The 13,115-nt window shown below is 42.8% G+C and overlaps 1 pseudogene; it reads left to right on the top strand.

Moving 5' to 3' along the window:
* The first annotated feature begins 415 nt into the window (after window positions 1–415).
* The window catches only part of LOC105608805 (cytochrome P450 2B4-like), a 29,384-nt pseudogene continuing 16,684 nt past the window's right edge, over window positions 416–13,115 (top strand).

The raw sequence follows: 13,115 nt of genomic DNA, 5'->3' as shown, positions 1-13,115 counted from the left end.
CCATTTCTGCTGGCCAGCTAACCTCAGTCCCTCATGATGCAATGCCACTCATTGACAAAACTGTCTGAGAGCTGCCCTTGTGGTGCCAACACTCTAAACACAGCCTCCACAAGTTCCTGGAGCTGACACCACTCTTCTTCCTTGGGAGACATGCTCTCTGTTCAAGGGAACTGCCCACCAAGACAATTCCAACCCACAAGGGCTTATCAGAAGCTGCTTAGGATCCACTGAGATGATAAACATCGTGGCCTCTGCAGTACCTGGTCCTTTGGGCTCCCCCTTGTCTCTGGAGAGTTAGCAGGAGCTCTGCCAAGCAAGGATCTTGACACACCTATTCCACCCATAGGGCAAAATAACAAACAACAAAGTAAGCTACCTTTAAGAGGGACAGCTTGATCAAAGGCAGGCCCAGACCATGGCTCTCTCCGCCATCCTGTTCTTCATTCTCTTCATTGGCCTCCTGCTCCTCTGGGGCCGCCCTGCTTCCCCGAGGCCACCTCCCTCCTGGACCCTGGCCTCTGCCCTTCCTGGGGAATGTCTTGCAAATGGACCAGAAGGGCCTCCTCAAGTCTTTCCAGGTGGTGAGATGGAAAGGGCAAAGGGGGTGGAATAATTAAAGAAGGGATTGGCTACCCACTCCAGTATTCTTGTCTGGAGATTTCCATGGACAGAGGAGCCTGGCTGGCTACTCCCTGAGATCACAAAGAGTTGGACACAACAGTGACTAACACTTTCGTTTTATATATAGTAGTGTATATATGTTAATCCAAATCCCCCAATTTATCACATTCCCTTTCCCCACTAGGTAACTGTAAGTTTGTTTTTTATATCTGTAATTCAATTTCTGTTTTGTAAACAGGTCTGTTTGTACCATTATTTTAAAGACTCAATGTATATGTGACACCATATATTAGTTTTTCTGTGTCTGACTTACTTTACTCAGGATGACAATTTCGAGGTCCATCTCTGTTGCTGAAAATGACATTACTTCATTGTTTTTTATGGCTGAGTAATTTACCACTGTATGTATGTACCACATCTTTTTTACCCACTCCTCTATCTATGGGCATTTAGGTTGCTTCCATGTCCTGGCTATTGAAGACAGTGCTGCAGTAAAGACTGGGGAGCATATATCTTTTTGACTTATGGTTTTCTTTGGATATATGCCCAAGAGTGGGATTCCTGGGTCATAAGGCAACTATATTTTTAGTTTTCGGAAGAACATTCATACTGTTCCCCATACTGGCTCAACCAATTTACATTCTTACCAACAGTGTAGGAGTGTTCCCTTTGGAGAGAGACATTCGAATAGACGTGAGACTTTGAGCTGTGACACCGTGTGGGTTGAGAGGGAGAGATTCTATAGCTTGGATGTAGGGAGTCTCTGTAATTCTTTTTCTTTTTTTCATTTTAAAAAATTTATTTATTTTAATTGGAGGGTAATTACTTTACAATGTTGTAATGGTTTTTGCCATACATTGACATGAATCAGCCATGGGTGTACATGTGTTCCCTATCATGAACCCCCTCCCATCTCCCTCCCATCCCATCCCTCTGGGTCATCCCAGTGAGCACCCTGTCTGTTTTGCATATGATAATATACACGTTTCAGTGCTATTCTCTCAGATCATCCAAGCCCCGCCTTCTCCCACAGAGTCCAAAAGACTGTTGTATACATCTGTGTCTCTTTTGCTGTCTCACATATAGGGTTATTGTTACCATCTTCCTAAATTCCATATATATGTGTTAATATACTATATTGGTGTTTTTCTTTCTGACTTACTTCACTCTGTATAATAGGCTCCAGTTTCATCTACCTCATTCGAACTGATTCAAATGCATTCCTTTTAATAGCTGAGTAATATTCTGTGGTGTATATGTACCACAGCTTTCTTATCCATTCATCTGCCGATGGACATCTAGGTTGCTTCTATGTCTTGGCTATTATAAACAGTGCTGTGATGAACATCAGGGTACATGTGTCTCTTTCAAGTCTGGTTTCCTCGCTGTGTATGCCCAGCAGTGGCATTGCTGGGTCATATGGCAGTTCTATTTCCAGTTTTTTAAGGAACCTCCACGCTTTTCTCCATAGTTGCTGTACTAGTTTCCATTCCCACCAACAGTGTAAGAGGGTTCCCTTATCTCCACACCCTCTCTAGCATTTATTGTTTGTAGATTTTTGGATAGCAGCCATTCTGAGTGGTGTGAGATGGTACCTCATTGTGGTTTGGATTTTCATTTCTCTGATAATGAGTGATGTTGAGCATCTTTCCATGTGCTTGTTAGCCATTTGTATGTCTTCTTTGGAGAAATGTCTGTTTAGTTCTTTGGCCCATTTTTTGATCGGGTTGTTTATTTTTATGGAATTGAGCTGCATGGGCTGCTTGTATATTTTTGAGATTAATTCTTTGTCAATTGCTTCGTTCGCTATTATTTTCTCCCATTCTGAAGGCTGTCTTTTCATCTTGCTTATAGTTTCCTTCGTAGTGCAAAAGCTTTTAAGTTTAATTAGGTCCCATTTGTTTATTTTTGCTTTTATTTCCGTTACTCTGGGAGGTGGGTCATAGAGGACCCTGCTGTGATTTATGTCAGGGAGTGTTTTGCCTGTGTTTTCCTCTAGGAGTTTTATAGTTTTTGGTCTTACGTTTAGATCTTTAATCCATTATGAGTTTATTTTTGTGTATGGTGTTAGAAAGTGTTCTAGTTTCATTCTTTTACAAGTGGTTGACCAGTTTTCCCAGCACCACTTGTTAAAGAGATTGTCTTTTCTCCATTGTATATTCTTGCCTCCTTTGTCAAAAATAAGGTGTCCATAGGTGCATGGATTTATCTCTGGGCTTTCTATTTTGTTCCATTGATCTATATTTGTGTCTTTGTGCCAGTACCATACTGTCTTGATGATTGTAGCTTTGTAGTATAGGTTGATTCTTCCAGTTCCATTCTTCTTTCTCAGGATTGCTTTGGCTATTCAAGGTTTTTTGTATTTCCATACAAATTGTGAAATTATTTGTTCTAGTTCTGTGAAAAATACCATTGGTAGCTTGATAGGGATTGCATTGAATCTATAGATTGCTTTGGGTAGTATACTCATTTTCACTATATTGATTCTTCCAATCCATGGACATGGTGTATTTCTCCATCTATTTGTGTCCTCTTTGATTTCTTTCATCAATGTTTCATAGTTTTCTATATATAGGTCTTTTGTTTCTTTAGGTAGATATATTCCTAAGTATTTTATTCTTTTCATTGCAATGGTGAATGAAATTGTTTCCTTAATTTCTCTTTCTGTTTTCTCATTGTTAGCATATAGGAATGCAGGGGTTTCTGGTGTTAATTTTATATCCTGCAATTTTACTATATTCATTGATTAGCTCTAGTAATTTTCTGGTGGAGTCTTCGGGGTTTTCTATGTAAAGGATCATGTCGTCTGCAAACAGTGAGAGTTTTACTTCTTCTTTTCCAATCTGGATTCCTTTCACTTCTTTTTCTTCTCTGATTGCTGCGGCCAAAACTTCCAAAACTATGTTGAATAGTAGTGGTGAGAGTGGGCACCCTCTTCTTGTTCCTGACTTTAGGGGAAATGCTTTCAATTTTTCACCATTGAGGATAATGTTTGCTGTGGGTTTGTCATACATAGCTTTTATTATGTTGAGGTATGTTCCTTCTATTCCTGCTTTCTGGAGTTGTTTTTTTTTTTTTAAATCATAAATGGATGTTGAGTTTTGTCAAAGGCATTCTCTACATCTATTGAGACAGTCATATGGTTTTTATCTTTCAATTTGTCAATGTGGTATATTACATTGATTGATTTGCAGATATTAAAGAATCCTTGCATCCCTGGGATAAAGCCCACTTGGTCATGATGTATGATCTTTTTAATATGTTGTTGGATTCTGTTTGCTAGAATTTTGTTAAGGATTTTTGCATCTATGTTCATCAGTGATATTGCCTGTAGTTTTCTTTTTTTGTGGCATCTTTATCTGGTTTTGGTATTAGGGTGATGGTGGCCTCATAGAATGAGTTTGGAAGTTTACCTTCCTCTGCAATTTTCTGGAAGGGTTTAAGTAGGATAGGTGTTAGCTCTTCTCTAAATTTTTGGTAGAATTCAGTTGTGAAGCTGTCTGGTCCTGGGCTTTTTTTTTGCTGGAAGATTTCTGATTACAGTTTCAATTTCTGTACTTGTGATGGATTTGTTAAGATTTTCTATTTCTTCCTGGTTCAGTTTTGGAAAGTTAATACTTTTCTTAGAATTTTTCAATTTCTTCCAAGTTGTCCATTTTATTGGCATATAGTTGCTGATAGTCGTCTCTTATGATTCTTTGTATTTCTATGTTGTCTGTTGTGATCTCTCCATTTTCATTTCTAGTTTTGTTGATTTGATTCTTCTCCGTTTGTTTCTTGATGAGTCTGGCTAATGGTTTGTCAATTTTATTTATCTTCTCAAAGAACAGTTTTTAGCTTTGTTGATTTTTGCTATGGTCTCTATTGTTTCTTTTGCATTTATTTCTGCCCTAATTTTTAAGATTTCTTTCCTTCTACTAACACTGGGGTTCTTCATTTCTTCCTTTTCTAGTTGCTTTAGGTGTAGAGTTAGGTTATTTATTTGACTTTCTTCTTGTTTCTTGAGGTAAGCCTGTATTGCTATGAACCTTCTCCTGAGCACTGCTTTTACAGTGTCCCATAGATTTTGGGTTGTTGTGTTTTCATTTTCATTCATTTCTATGCATATTTTGATTTCTTTTTGATTTCTTCTGTGATTTGTTGGTTATTCAGAAGCATGTTGTTCAGCCTCCATATGTTGGAATTTTTAATAGTTTTTTTCCTGTAATTGACATCTAATCTTACTGCATTGTGTTCAGAAAAGATTCTTGGAATGATTTCATTTTTTAAAAATTTACCAAGGCTAGATTTATGGCCCAGGATGTGATCTATCTTGGAGAAGGTTCTGTGTGCACTTGAGAAAAAGGTGAAATTCATTGTTTTGGGGTGAAATGTCCTATAGATATCAATTAGATCTAACTGGTCCATTGTATCATTTAAAGTTTGTGTTTTCTTGTTAATTTTCTGTTTAGTTGATCTATCCATAAATGTGAGTGGGGTATCAAAGTCTCCCACTATTATTGTGTTATTGTCAATTTCCCCTTTCATACTTCTTAGCATTTGCCTTACATATTGCGGTGCTCTTATGTTGGGTGCATATATAATTATAACTGTTATATCTTCTTCTTGGATTGATACTTTGATCATTATGTAGTGTCTTTCTTTGTCTCTTTTCACAGCCTTTATTTTAAAGTCTATTTTATCTGATATGAGTATTGCTACTTCTTTTGGTCTCCATTTGCATGAAATATCTTTTTCCAGCCCTTCACTTTCAGCCTGTATGTGTTCCTTGTTTTGAGGTGGGTCTCTTGTAGACAACATATATAGGGGTCTTGTTTTGTATCCATTCAGCCAGTCTTTGTCTTTTGGTTGAGGCATTCAACCCACTTACATATAAGGTAATTATTGATAAGTATGATCCCATTGCCATTTACTTTATTGCTTGGGTTCAAGTTTATACATCCTTTCTGTGTTTCCTGTCTAGAGAATAACCTTTAGCATTTGTTGAAAAGCTAGTTTGGTGGTGCTGAATTCTCTGAGCTTTTGCTTGTCTGTAAAGCTTTTGATTTCTCCTTCATATTTGAATGAGATCCTTACTGGGTACAGTAACCTGGGTTGTATGTTTTTCTCTTTCATCACTGTAAGTATGTCCTGCCATTCCCTTCTGGCCTGAAGAGTTTCTATTGAAAGATCAGCTGTTATCCTTATGGGAATCCACATGTGTGTTATTTGTTGTTTTTCCATCACTGCTTTTAATATTTGTTCTTTGTGTTTGATCTTTGTTAATTTGATTAATATGTGTTTATCCTGTTTGGGATTCTCTGGGTTTCTTGGGCTTGGGTGACTGTTTCCTTCTCCATTTTAGGGAAGTTTTCAACTATTATCTCCTCAAGTATTTTCTCATGGCCTTTCTTTTTGTCTTCTTCTTCTGGGACACCTATGATTCAAATATTGGGGCATTTAGCATTGTCTCAGAGGTCTCTGAGGTTGTCCTCATTTCTTTTAATTTTTTTTTCTTTTTTCCTCTCTGCTTCATTTATTTCTACCATTCTATCTTCTGCCTCACTTATCCTATCTTCTGCCTCCATTATTCTACTGTTGGTTCCCTCCAGAGTGTTTTTGATCTCATTTATTGCATTATTCATTGTTGATTGACTCTCTTTTATTTCTTCTAGGTCCTTGTTAAACATTTCTAGCATCTTCTTAATCCTTGTCTCTAGGCTATTTATCTGTAACTCCATTTTGTTTTCAAGATTTTGGATCATTTTTACTATCATTATTCTGAATTCTTTTTCAGGTAGACTCCCTTTCTTCTCCTCTTTTGTTTTGTTTGGTGGGCATTTATCATGTTCCTTTACCTGGTGAATATTTCTCTGCCTTTTCATCTTGTTTAGACTGCTGTGTTTGGGGTGGCCTTTCTGTATTCTGGCAGTTTGTCGTTCCTCTTTGTTGTGGAGATTCCTCCCTCTGATGGGGTTGGACGAGTGGCTTGTCAAGGTTTCCTGGTTAGGGAAGCTTGTGTTGGTGTTCTGGTGGGTGGAACTGGATTTCTTCTCTCTGGAGTGCAATCAAGTGTCTAGTAGTGAGTTTTGAGATGTTTATGGGTTTGGTGTGACTTTGGGCAGCCTGTATATTGAAGCTCAGGGCTATGTTCCTGCATTGCTGGAGAATTTGCATGGTATGTCTTGCTCTGGGACTTGTTGGCTGTCAGGTGGTGTTTGGTTCAGTGTAGGTATGGAGGCTTTTGGATGAGCTCTTAGCGATTAATGTTCCCTGAGTCAGGAGTTCTCTGGTGTTCTCAGGTTTTAGGCTTAAGCCTCCTGCCTCTGGCTTTTCAGTCTTATTCTTACAGTAGCTTCAAGACTTCTCCATCCATATAGCACTGATGATAAAACATCTAGGTTAATGGTGAAAAGATTCTCCACAGTAAGGGACACCTAGAGAGGTTCACAGACTTACATCAAGAAGAGAAGAGGGAGGAGGGAGATAGAGGTGACCAGGAGGAGAAGAGGGGAATGAAAAGGGGAGAGAGCAATCTAGCTAGTAATCAATTTCCTATGTGCTCTCCACAATCTGGAACCCTCAGAGAGGTTCACAGAGTTACATAGAGAAAAGAGGGAGGAAGGAGATAGAGGTAACCAGGAGGAGAAGAGGGGGAATCAAAAGGAGAGAGACAGATCTAAGCAGTAATCAGTTCCCTAAGTGTTCTCCACATCCCGGAACACACAAAGAGATTCACAGATTTGGGTAGAGAAGAGAAGGGGGAGGGAGGAGAGAGAGGTGACCTGGGGGAGAAAAAGAGAGTCAAAAGGGGGAGAGAGTAATAGAGGACTTAAAAAAATTTTTTTTAATTTTAAATTTTTTTAAAAAAAAATTTTAATGATAATAGTAATATATCTAGGAATTTCTCTGGAGTTGTTGTGGGCAGTGTGGGGTCAGTTCAGTTTCAGATAGTTTCTTGCTTCAGCTTATTCTTCTCAAGATCTATAGGCCCCTTCCAATGTAGTCGGTGCTAACTACAGGGCTTTAATCTGTTGCACCTGTCACTTCCAAAGCAGTTCCCTCTGTTTATTTTGGCTTCTTCTGTTTGCAGGTCTCTTCAGTGTCTAATTTCCACCCTGACACAAGGGGGTGAAGGTGGTCACTTATTTAGGCTCACTTATTCAATCGTGCTTTGGGGAGGGAGGAACACTGCAAACAAATATCACTGGCATGTGTGGGGAGTGCTCGCAGTATCTCAGCCACACTGGGTTTGCCCCCACACATGGCATGTGTGCTTTCCCAGTCTACACTGCTCAGGCTCCAGGTTGCTCTGCAGGGGAACTGTCTAAAGTGGGCCCTGGGTTGTGTGCACTTCCCAGGTCTAAGCCACTCAGGTTCAGGTTCTCAGGTATTCCACAAAGGCACAGACTCGATTGGGCTTGCGTTTTGTGCCTTTCCTAGGTCCTAGCAGCTCAAGGACCATGTGCTTGGAGAGTGCACTCTCCTCAGGTAGTGGATGTGTCTTATTGCCTCCCCTGTCCCAGCCACTTGGTTTCCTGGGTACACAGCAGGCGCGCCGTCTCAGGTATACCGTGTGTCTCTTCTGGGGAGCTGATCTCTGGCTGCGACCCTCCCGGTGGATGTCAGCTGTCCAGAATCCCAGGAAGTCTTGGTTAGCACCTGGGAGCCTGCTTGCAGTTTGGTAGAGGATGCCATTTCTGGGGCTGAGATTGCCCCTTTCCAGCTCTGGCTGCCACCTGCCTGCCTCCCTGCCTCCGGCAGGGGATGGGCCAGTCCACAGCTGGCTAGCTCTCCTCTGGTATTAGCTTAGTCCTTTGTTCTGTGAGGGGGCCCTGCAGTGCCTTAGGTTAGGACTTTTTGCGGGATAGTTCTCTTTCTCTCTCTCTCTCTTTTTTCCCCTCACTCTCTCTCTGGCTATCCTGCAGTTTGGGTTGCTACCTCACATTGGCTCCCTCAGATTGCCCTCAGGGCATTCAGACCTGGTCCTTACCCTAAGCAATGCAGCCCGTGCGTCCGTGTTCAGCCTCTGCTTGCTGGTGGCGAGCATCTGGGTTACTTCTCTGTGGGGAGTTGCCATTAGGCATGTAATCTGTGGGTTTTATTTATTTATTTATTTTTCCTCCTGGTTATGTCGCCTTCTGAGATTCCAAAACTCCCCACAGACCCGCCAGTGAGAGGGTTTCCTGGTGCTTGGAAACCTCTTTTAAGACTCCCTTCCTGGGATGGGTCTCCATCCCTAACTCTTTTGTCTCTCTTTCTATCTTTTATATTTTGTCCTACCTCCTATTGAAGACAATGGACACCTTTCTTGGTGCCTGATGTCTTCTGCCAGCATTCAGAAGTTGTTTTGTGAAATTTTCTCAGTGTTCAAATGTTCTTTCGATGAATTTGTCAGGGAGAAAGTGGTCTCCCTCTCCTATTCCTCCACCATCTTAGGACCATGCCCTCTGTAATTCTTAAAAGCAAAGCTGGGAGGGCTCAGGGTAAAGTCAACAGAGGCGGATGCTTTGGGTCAGGTGATATATGTGAGGTTCGGAGGAAACCATAGAGTTCCAGTCTTTGCTCTTCCCTGATGGGGCTGTAGCCTGCAGGGTAGGCTAGCTGGGAGGTGTGATCCAGGGGTGAGGTGGAGATCCTTTTCTTGAGTCAGAGAGTGAGACCTGGACTCTGCCCCCACAGCTGCGGGAGAAATATGGGGATGTCTTTACCGTCTTTCTGGGGTCTCGGCCAGCTGTCATCCTGTGGGGGTACAAAGCAACGAAGAAGGCTCTGGTGGATCAGGCTGAAGCGTTCTCTGGCCGAGGGTGCATCACCATCATTGACTCTCTCTTCCAGGAACCAGGTGAGTGAGGGGATAGGGGTGAGGATTAGGGAGAGGAGGGACTATCCCATGTGCCTTCAAAACCTTCTCTCCACTCCCCACCATCAGGTCTGGGTCTTGTCAGTGGGAAGTCATGGAAGGTTCTACGGCGATTCTCTGTGACCACCATGAAGGACTTTGGGATGAGGAAGTGGAGTATTGAGGAACGAATCAAGGAGGAGGCTCAGTCTCTGGTGGAGGAGCTTCGGAAATCCCAGGGTGAGTGCAGACTGGGTGGAGGTGGGGATGAGATGGGGTGAGAGAGAGGGAGAGGGCATGTGACTGATAAAGAGAGATCCAGAGACAAAGACAGAGAGAGGCAGAAATAGGTTCAGATAAACAGAGGAGAAGGAGATAGAGACAGAAAAAGAGAAAGAGAATGAGGAAAAACAGAGAAATAGAGACTAGCAAAGAGAGAGGGAGAGGCAGAGAAAGTAGACAGAAGCACAGAGAGCATAGACAGAGAGAAAGACAGCAAAAGCAGGATGGAGAGATATGGAGAAGGTGACACAATAAATCTAGGAACAGAAACTGCAAGGAAAAGTGAAAGCAAAAAGTAAAGGGAGTAGGGAATTAAAGTCAGGGGAACACAGAATGTCAATGAGGTTAAGGAGAGGGGCTACAAAGATGTGGCAAGAGAACAGAGAAGAAGGAGTGAGTCTGAAAGAAAGAGTGAGTAGAGTTAATGAAAAGACCAGAGAAAGTCCAGAGAAAGTCAGCCCAAGACATAGACCAAGAAAAGCAACAAAAGACTCAGAGGTGAAGACTTTCAGAAAGAAAATCTTAGATACCCAATGAAAGCCCAGTCAGCCAAGGGAAAGACAAAGAAACTAATCAAAGGAGCTAGGATGAGATGGCACCAGCCAGGATGAGATGGCACCAGTCAGGTCAGAGCCAACCAGAAGGACTGTGCAGGGGACCCCTCCCCCCATGACAGATCTCTCTCCTCAGGGGCCTACCTGGATCCTCATTTCCTTTTTAACTCCATCAGTGCCAACATAATCTGCTCCACTGTCTTTGGTGAGTGCTTTAATTATCAGGACCCTAGACTATTACAGCTGCTACATTTACTTAATGAAATCTTAATCATTCTCTCCTCCTTCTATACCCAGGTGAGTCATCAACTGCATAGTGGGCCAGCAATTAGGGTGGTGGACCCCAGAAAGAGATCAGATACTTTTTCTGTCCTGAACACTAAACACAGAAGATTTAGTGGCCCTCCCAGGTGAGGCCGTCTGTCAGTTTGGGAGTCTAAATCAGGCCTTGGACAGGACGGGCTTCGAGAGAAGGAACCTCAGTAGATGTGAGAGTGACTGGGGCTGGGTGCAGAGGTCCAGGCACCACTGTTTGTGTGTGTGTTTGTGTGAGTATGTGTGTATGTATGAGTGTGTGCATGCACACTCAGTTGGGAGGCACACCCTCCAAGTCCACGGGGTGAACGATGCCCTTTAGATGTTGCTACGTGTGCAGCTCAAAGCATCAACACTCACAGAACCAGCCCAGTGAATACAATGGGTTCTGTGCCTTGTTGGCTGCCCTGTAGGTGTTTGAAATCTTCCCGGGCATCTTGAAACACTTTCCTGGCAAACACATCCCCTTGTACAGCATGATTGAAGACGTGAAAGCTTTTATCACTGAGAACGTGGAGAGGCACCAGAAGATGCTGGATCCCAGTGGCCCTAAGGACTTCATTGATTCCTTCCTGCTTCGCATGGACAAGGCAAGACCTGCCCCGGATATGCATTGGGGATGGGAATCAGAGTGATGGAAACTGTACTGACATTGAACTAATATCTTTCGGTGCGATGTATGTGTTCTTTAAACGTTGAAGTAGTTCCTTAAGGATTAGCAAGAAAGCCAAGATCCATAATCCCCCACCATTTTTCCCTATGCCTCTCCAAGCCTTCCTCCAAACAGCCTTTAAAGAGCTGGTAACTAAGCAGTTAACATGTGTCCAGTAAGCTTTCTCTGAGACACAGCTCACTCCTTCCCCCAGTTGTGACAGTCAAGACTGTTCTGATTGGTCAAGCTCCATGTATATTCATATTGATAAAGACCAATGTCTGTTCTGATTGGTGCAGGCCAATGTCTGTTCTGATTGGTCTGGCAAGAGCCATACCAGTTGTTAAATATGGACAAGGCAAGGGCTGCCCTGGGGGAGCCAGAAAGAGACTGATGGACACACTACTGTCATTGAGCTAGCCTCTTTGTGTGGGATGTACGTGTTCTTTAAATGTTGAAATACTTCCCTAAGGATTAGAAAGCAGTCCATGGTCCAATACCTCCCCTCTATTCCTTCCTAATCCTCTCCAAGCCTTCCTTCTGGAATGCTTTTAAAGAGATTAAGACCAAGGAGTTAACATGTGACCCAGTAAGCTTACTCTGAGATGGATCTCACTCCTTCCTCCAATTCTGAGAGGCACAGAACTGAGTCTGTTCTGATTAGTCAGAAGCCCACATCTGTTCTAACTGATTGAGACCAATGTCTGTTCTGGCAAGTGCCTCAGTTCAGTTCAGTTCAGTTCATTTCAGTCGCTCAGTCACGTCCGACTCTTTGTGACCCCATGAATCGCAGCACACCAGGCCTCCCTGTCCATCACCAACTCCCGGAGTTCACTCAGACTCATGTCCATTGAGTCAGTGATGCCATCCAGCCATCCCATCCTCTGTCGTCCCCTTCTCCTCCTGCCCCCAATCCCTCCCACATCAAAGTCTTTTCCAGTGAGTCAACTCTTTGCATGAAGTGGCCAAAGTACTGGAGTTTCAGCTTTAGTATCATTCCTTCCAAAGAAATCCCAGGGTTGATCTCCTTCAGAATGGACTGGTTGGATCTCCTTGCAGTCCAAGGGACTCTCAAGAGTCTTCTCCAACACCACAGTTCAAAAGCATCAACTCTTCACCGCTCAGCCTTCTTCACAGTCCAACTCTCACATCCATACATGACCACAGGAAAAACCATAGCCTTGACTAAACGGACCTTAGTCAGCAAAGTAATGTGCCTACTAGTTGTTAAATATATTCAGCAATATCCCTGGAATGTAAACTGCAAAGGCCAATCAGGAGTGCAATGACACCCCAGGACAGAGAAAATCAACAACAGCAATGACATCAAGAAATTAACCTCTAATTTTCATTGAGCTTATCATACATTATCAAAATAACTCCATGAGGATGCGCTAAGGCACAAAGAGGTTATATTCCTTGCCCAAATACACACAGCTGGTAAATGTTAGGGCCAGAATTTGAAGTCCAGACACTTTCACTCTGGAGCTCACCCTTTTGGTACCTTGTTGTTGGAGAATACTCTTGAGAGTCCCTTGGACTGCAAGGAGATCCAACCAGTCCATTCTGAAGGAGACCGGCCCTGGGATTTCTTTGGAAGGAATGATGCTTAAGCTGAACTCCAGTACTTTGGCCACCTCATGCAAAGAGTTGACTCATTGGGAAAGACTCTGATGCTGGGAGGGATTGGAGGCAGGAGGAGAAGGGGACGACAGAGGATGAGATGGCTGGATGGCATCACTGACTCGATGGATGTGAGTCTGAGTGAACTCCAGGAGTTGGTGATGGACAGGGAGGCCTGGTGTGCTGAGATTCATGGGGTCACAACGAGCCGGACACGACTGAGTGACTGAACTGAACTGAACGGAAC

This window comes from Ovis aries, chromosome 14 (genome assembly GCF_016772045.2).
Source record: "Ovis aries strain OAR_USU_Benz2616 breed Rambouillet chromosome 14, ARS-UI_Ramb_v3.0, whole genome shotgun sequence".
Taxonomy (NCBI): Eukaryota; Metazoa; Chordata; class Mammalia; order Artiodactyla; family Bovidae; genus Ovis; species Ovis aries.
This window is presented reverse-complemented; position numbering and strand designations above follow the sequence as displayed.